Consider the following 7822-nt stretch of genomic DNA (forward strand, 5'->3'; position numbering starts at 1 on the left):
CATCTGCATAGTCCTCCACAAACTCCAAACAAGTCACCCAGAGCATTCAGTTTTTCATGTGTAAGGGTTCAGGGATAAATCAATGCCCTGTTATTTAATTTTCTTCATTCTTTTTCCTAGCGACATAGAACATGATGTATATGTGTTATTTAAATATTCATTTTATTTTTAATTCTGTATACACATGTATACCTTATGTGCACATGAATGCAGGTGCCTGAAGAGGCCAAGAAAAGTAGGCCCTTGAGTCTGGAGTTCCAGGCAGTTTCTCACCACTGGATGTGGATGGTGGCAATCCAAATTGAGTCCTCTGCAAGAGCAATGCACACTCTTCACCCCTCAGCCGTCTTCCAGCACCCAGAGACAATGCAGTTGATGACACATTTTTCAGTTACTTTACTGCTTTCTGTTTGCAATCGATATTCTTGATATCTTCCCGATTTCATTCCCACTATGATGCACTTTTCGTAACACCTTCCCCCTTTAAAAGCATCTATTTTCGTCTCGTGTGCATGGGTGTTTTTACCTGTGTGTGTGTGTGTGTGCGCGCGCGCGCGCCGTGTGCATGTGTGCTGCACTGAGAGACCACAAAGGGATCCCTGGAACTGAGGTTACAGCTGTCACAAGCTTCTGTGCGGGTGCTGTGACTCAAACCCAGGTCCTCTGGAAGAGCAGATAGTGCTCTTAACTGACGAGCCACCTCTCCAGCCTCCAACATGTACCCTTTCAACATTTCCAGTGGGCAGTCGGTGGGCAGCTTGAAGTATACTTACAACTATTATCACTCCTCATCTCCAGGACTTTTTCATCTTCCCCCAGGAGAACTCTGTCCACTAAACAGTCAGTCCCCAACCTTTCCTCCTTATAGCCTTGTGAACTGCCTTCGGCACTTCACAGGGTGAATCACGTGATGCTCATCGTGTTGTGACTGGCTTGTTTCCCTTAGTATGTCTTCAAGGTTCTTTTGTGAGGTAGCATGTGCCTTTTTCACAGCTGAGTAGTATTCCATTGCATGTGCAGAGCACATAGCTGCTGGTAAGCATTTGGGTGGCTGTTTTCAGTTATTGTGCATCAGGCTTCTGTGAACATGTAGACCAAAGTTCCTCTTCTGCCCCTGTCCCACAGTCTTTCAGGCCCAAGTAGACACACAGAGGCTTATATTAATTGTAAACTGTTTGGCCAATGGCTCAGCCTTCTTATTGGCTAGTTCTCTCTTAATTACTAACCCATTACTATTAAACTGTGTATTGCCATGAGGCTGTGGCTTACCCATAATGCTCTGGCATGTTACTCCTTTGGCAGCTGCATGGCATCTCCCTGGTGGCTCCTCTCAATCCCTTTCTCTTCCCAGAATTCTCCTAGTCTGGTAGCCCCGCCTATACTTCCTGCCTGGCTATATCCTGTCTGTCCATTGGCCAAACAACTTTACTCATCAACCAATAAAAGAAACATTCCCAGCATACAGAAGGACATCCCCCATCATGAACACGTGTATGCAAATACCTATCCCAGTCCATACTTTGAGGTGGAATTGCTGGATCATATCAACTGAGATCAAGTAAAATCCAATAGTTAAAAATAACCTACCCCAGAGGGTTATAAATGAATGCACGTGCATGGAGCATTTAAACACTGGATGCCCCTTCAATAACTTTCCTGCAAATGTTGACTAGTTTTATTATTATTTAATCAGACACATTTTTTTCTGGGCTTCAGGAGGAATAAGAGACACAGAACACAAACTCATGAGTGATTTGAATACCTAAATAGCCACAACAGCCAGTGGGAGAGATAAGACTCCTCCAGAGAAAGAGAATGAGAGCCAGCATGGCAGGGGACTGAGTTCAGGCAGAGAAAGCAGCACTGTGGAGGTGGGGTGGTCCAGATCATGGTAATGCCCCAGAAAGTAGACCTCTGGAGAGACAGAGACCAAGATTGGGGGCCTGTTAGAAATTAAGGAAGCATGACGTGGGGTGTTTACTGTGTTCTCACATGGAAATTCAGTCAGCCCAGCTGATGGCAGGAAGTGAGGAAGAGGAAGGTAATAGACTTCCTGTCTTCCAAAATCAGGAGGGTTACTTGGCGGCTGGAAGATTGTGTCAGGTAAAGATGGGAAGAGACAGCACAGGGTCATCATCAACCAATGAATCTGCAGAATTTTGGAAGAAAGACTTTGGGTGTAATAGATTAAACACATTGCAATGAGAAAACAGCCTTGCTCAGAGGCCTTCATTCTGATACTTGTTTCCTGTTAATACTATCTTGATGGAGAACCACGGATTAAACTGAATAAATATTTCCACATATCTGGTTTGGAGAGCTCTAAAATCTGTATAATTAGTGTCTTGAATTATTTCCTGTATTAATGTGGAACTCAACACACATTCCAGCAGCTCAATGAAATCAACAGCCAGATTTGCCTAGATGGAAGCATATATTTACGTACTGAATGATAATTCCCATGTAGCAGTTTGACTTTCAGGCTGATATTTAACATCACATGAAATAAAATAAAGATAACTTTTGAAAGTCTAGGACCATTCTATACTTGTATAACATCCCCTAGGCCCTTTGCAAGACCAAACAACTCCCAGCCAGCAGAGACGTAATAAGTCAGTTAGGCATGTCGTAAATTAACTCCAACCAGCAAAGTCAAATATTCAAACTCAACTTCAGAAATGATCTCTTGGCTCAGACATCAATAAACAGAGAAATGGCGGTGGGTTAATCCTTCGCTTGTTGTAGGCCAAGGGTAGAGATGTGGTCCTGATTATTCCCGGAAGATGCTTGAGTGGAGTATTCATAATAAATAAGCGGTGAGGGCATGATCATGAGAATGGGGACAAATTAAATTACAGCATGAGGACCAGAGCAATAATTTAAAGAAATCCATTATTGATGAGAATAATCACAACCACTCAAAGTGAACCAGGCACTGGAGAAGGAGCTGACAGGCCCGGATCCTCTCCCTGAGGCAGCACAGGTTGTAGGAGAGACTCCTGGGGGGCTCCAGCTGTTAGATGCCCATAGCATTGTGAGAAAGATGGTCAAAAGAGAGATCTTTCCTCGCCAAACAGTGTCGTGGGGAATAAGAATCGAATGTGACACTCGACGCAATAAATGACTGTGGAAGGAAAGCCATTAAAGTCACATATTTTACACAGTATAGGAGCAGCCTCAGAGCGGGGAGCATTTCTGCTCCTGCCAGAGTCATCGAGGAGCCACTAAAAAATAATTATCGGCCGTGCGGAAATGAAAACACTTTTACTAAGAATTCCGTTCTTGGAGGATGAGAAAGGCAGAGGAGTCAACACTGGAGCTTTTAAAGCAATGCTGAATCCAATAAATGCAAGCAATAAGAATAATGTTTTAAACTGCCTGTATTATGGTCAGTTTGGGGGAAAGAAGACAGAAAAGGGTGATGAGAGAGGAAGGGAAGAAAATGGTTTCTATCAGCTGTGACTCTGCAAACCTGCTCAGCCCCACATGCCTGTCCCTGAACCAGCTACAGACAGCCCAAACCGTCACCAGCGCCCGTCAGCTCACCCTTCCCCAGACTTCTCAGGAGCCTTTGAGCCCTGGAAGCGCTGTCAGCGCTAACTGGTGGCCCCCACGTAGACCTCCCGTGCTCTGTGTGCTCCATCTCTCCCTCAAGCCTTCCTTCCTACTCTCGCTATTTCAGGGATGATGGTACCTATCCATCCCTTCACTCAGAGCTGGTCCCGCCAGCTTCACCATGGGAAGTTCCCCTAGGCCTCTAACCAGTCAACCAGCTCTTCCCTCTCTAAACACTCTTAATTATGAAATAGAAGCAATACGATATGGTCCAAATGTCCCTGTTGAAACCTAACAGCCAATGGGACAGATAGCACTAAGAGGTGTGGCCTGGCCGCATGGATGGGACTTGTGCCCAGGACAAGTGGAGAACTAACTTGCTGTCTCTCCTGAAAACACAGCACAGAGGCACCCCGCCAGCAGTGGGGCTCTCAGCCTCACATCTGCCAACTTGGTCGAGGCCTTTCCTGTTTCCAGAGCCGTGAGCAAAAAATTTTGTTATAAATGCCCTTCCCTAAGATATTTTGCTATGGAATTCTGAAGGGACTAAAATACAGGGAATAGAAAATCATTTACAAACTTTGTAAATGTTCTTACGTAATTTCCTTCAAACCCCCATGGCTCCTCTTTTGACTTCCAGGGCTGAGGTGAGTCAACAATGCTTGCACAGTGGAGAACTCAATGGAACTCTCCAGTTTCAAGCCCTGCACCGCAGGGGCTGCCACCCCCTGGTAATTGCTGTGAGGAGCTTCCCACCAGCCGGTCCCACTTTCCCAGTCGGGTTGAAGGGTACTAAGTCCCACTGTCCTCCCAAGGTTGACGCGTTGCCAGGGCCGACGGTGTGCGTGAACTTCCACAGGGACAACAACTTAGCTAAGGCTGAGCATTGCAGGGTGGCCAGTGTGCTCAGCACGGCCCTGGCTTTTAGCATCCCCAGTCCCGAACAACGAGCAATGGCCGGGCAGGCGCTTTAGGAAGGCACTGGCCAGCAGCTCTGCCTTTATCACCGTCTTACCAAGTCCCTCCATACACGTTTGCTGAGTCTTTGGTAAAGCCATCAGCCACACAGTAGGTGTTGTTATGCAGTGATGAGTGGTAAATGTCAACTTGCTTACACTCACATGGGAGGATCGCATACATTCAAATGAGCACGGTAGGAAGCAAAAACTAATTTACCCTTTGACCTCCACACAACGCCATGCGAACAATTGCATGTGCACACACACACACACATTTTGTTTTATATAACAACCTTAAAGTTTTAAAAATTTCTTTTTGGGGGATGGTGTGGGGTGGAGTGAGGGTACGCCCGTGTGGAGGTCACAGCACGACATTTCACAGTCGGGTCTCTCTGTCCACCTTCCCATGGGTTCCAGGGATTGAACTCAGGTTGTTGGGCTTGTGCAACACGCGGCATTAACCACTGAGCCATCCGACTGGTCCCTTAAAATGATTCAGTTTGAGCAAGCACACACAACTTGAATCTTGTAGGGAAGGATTGGAGTCTCTGGAAGGAAAGGCAACCGCTGGAATCGAATGTAAAGACAGTGGCCAGCACAGAAAGGAGGCGAAGTTACTGGATCGGGGCCTAGATGAAACGAGACAGCAGTGCAGGCACTGCAGCCATGTCGATGGGCGGAGACGGAATGGGCGGGGACGGAATGGGCGGGGACGGAACGGGCTTCACTGTCAGTGAAGCCGGAGGACTGCGCTTCCCATCACGCACTGGTACCAGCTAGGATTAGAGCAGCGGACAGAATGCAAGACTCAGCACCACACGCTGGACAGGCGGCAACTGTTGAGGCACCCCTCCTGGTGGCTTCTGGACCTTGGCTCTGAAAGCTGGGCCCAGTTCAGCACTCGCCCCACCTGTGGAAACCAAGCTCACAGGGAGACGGCCTTCAATCCCAGAACGCTCCTCTTCTGCAAAGCACAAATCACACTCCGCGTTACCAGCTTGAATGTCGGTGGTTGTCATTAGCCGTGTCCCTGGGCCCCTTCGCCAGAGGGAAGCCTTCGTAAGACAGGGCAGAAGGGCTATCATCTCAGTCACTGCAGTAGCCCTAAAATGTGTACGCTCTGTCTGCTCCCTGTCCCTGAATGATTGGATGGAAAGTGAGTGGGGGAGGAGGAGACCGTGAGAGCAGGCACAGACACCACGTGGGCTCGGGATTTTCTGAGGTGAGTGGAGGAAGAGGCCGTTTGGAACTAGAGTGCGGTCACGGTTGGAGGGAAGCGGGGTAGGTGAAACGTGAGCGTGTTTGAAGAGTCCCTGTCTCGCGGGGAAGGAGGATGGTGGCTGTAACTTCCAAAGACCCCCCTCAAGGCTGGAGGTTGGAATGTCAGAGGCGGTGAACATGTGGGAGACCAGAGACTTGTTCAAATGGTTTGAAAAGAAAGCCCACAGTGTCACACTTGATTATCTCTGTATGCCCCTTCACCTCACGCCCGGGGCACCAAACGACTAAGACACAACACACTCTTCCTTTCACCCTGCAGATTTTTGGTTGAGGAGATGATTTCTTGAGTCACACTGCTCAAGTCTCTGCTGGAAGGAGCAGCCTGGAGCCAAGCCTTGCCCTCTCCACAGGCCTCCCTGGCGACCATGTGGGCCGCCTCACATGGCCTCTGATTCCACAGAGAGAACCCAGGACAGTCTCATCCCCGCTGCACTTGTCCTGAAGGCCAGGCCAGATTCCTACAGAAAAGAAATGTTTTTGCTGTCTGTCTGTCTGTCTGCCTGCCTGCCTGCACCCCCCCGTGTGTGTGTGTGTGTGTGTGTGTGTGTGTGTGTGTGTGTGTCCATGTATGTGCATGTAGCTTTGACCATCTGTAGCTCCAATTCAGGTCTTGGCACCCTTTTCTGGTTTCTGAGGGCACCGGACACATATGTGGTACACGTACTTGCATGCAAGTGAGTAAATTTACATACCAAGTAACGTGTGTGTGTGTGTGTGTGTGTGTGTGTGTGTATTTCTTAAGTAAGTAAAGTACTCTGTGACATTCGCTTGTTTACTTGATCAAAGATAACACACCCGATGTCATGTCACGTCAAAGGAATTGTGTTGTTGTTAAATCCCTTGGCTTGTGTCTCCCCATTTACTGTTTTGCATTTTGCTTTTCTCCCGAAAGAGGCAAATACTCCAGAAGAACCTGTTACTGATCCAGCAGAAACCATTATAGCATTGCAGGACAGACCAGCATGGTGCTGTGTTTTCTGAGGTGATCTGTGTTCTCTCTGAGCTCAGGCAGAGAGGTTAGCAGGATGTGTGGGTTTTCAAGGTTATCCTCTCCCTCTGGAGAGGCTGGAGCAGAGCAGGTTGGGTGCCTCGAGTGAGCTGTAGCTACTAGCTACTCTGTCGTAAGACACAAGCATGAGGACCTGACCTTGGATCTCTAGCACCCATGTTAAAAAACCGAACACACGGACACATCTGTAATATCTGTTCTGAGGGAGCAGAGACACGTGGATCCCCAAAGTTTATGGGCCACCTGGCTTAACCGAGTCGTTGAGCTGCAGGTTCAGTGAGAAGCCTTGCCTCAAAGAACAACCAAAGAAGGTACCTGATGTCACCCTCTGGACTCCGTGTGTGTGTGTACACGTGTGCTTGCCCATACAAACATAAGAAACAAGAGAGAAGAGGAAAGCCCCGGCCAAGCTCTCTTGCCCAATGATTGGGCCTGGACAGAAAGACATCTGGCTACTGTACAGCCTGTTTGCAGAAATGACTTGCTTAAGGTAACCCAGCAGAAGCAGCCATGGCGTCACCCACTCCTAACAACGGCTTCCTTTGAGAGCCCACACCTTCCTTTCATGAATGAAAGGACACCCACGCCCAGTGCTCAGGCTACAGAAAGGACCTTTTCGAGTTTTCCCTAGGGCAGCCAGTATTTATCACACTTCCCTGCAACCTCTTAGTTCAAGTGCAGGCCTTTAATGCCAAACTCATCCATTACATTCTTTCTGGAGCCAAGTCTAGTGGACATTTGGTGTTTGGCCAATCAGCATCCAAACGGCGCCCTTCCTGTAACTGCAGCTGGGGAGCCTGGTACACTCATTTTTGGTGCTTCCCCGAGGCCTGTGACGGGCCGTGCATTGTCACACTTTCTAGGGCACTGTGACTGGACCAGGGAGAAGCACCTGGCTGACTCGGAGCTGAGACTCCACAAGGCCCAGCAGAAATTTCTAGAAACAAGCTTCTCTCTCTTCCCATGCCAAATCTGAGGGGACAACAGGCTAGGGCCGTGGTATTTGCTGCAGTGGAGA

The sequence above is a fragment of the Mesocricetus auratus genome, unplaced genomic scaffold (assembly GCF_017639785.1).
Source record: "Mesocricetus auratus isolate SY011 unplaced genomic scaffold, BCM_Maur_2.0 Super-Scaffold_100041, whole genome shotgun sequence".
Lineage (NCBI taxonomy): Eukaryota > Metazoa > Chordata > Mammalia > Rodentia > Cricetidae > Mesocricetus > Mesocricetus auratus.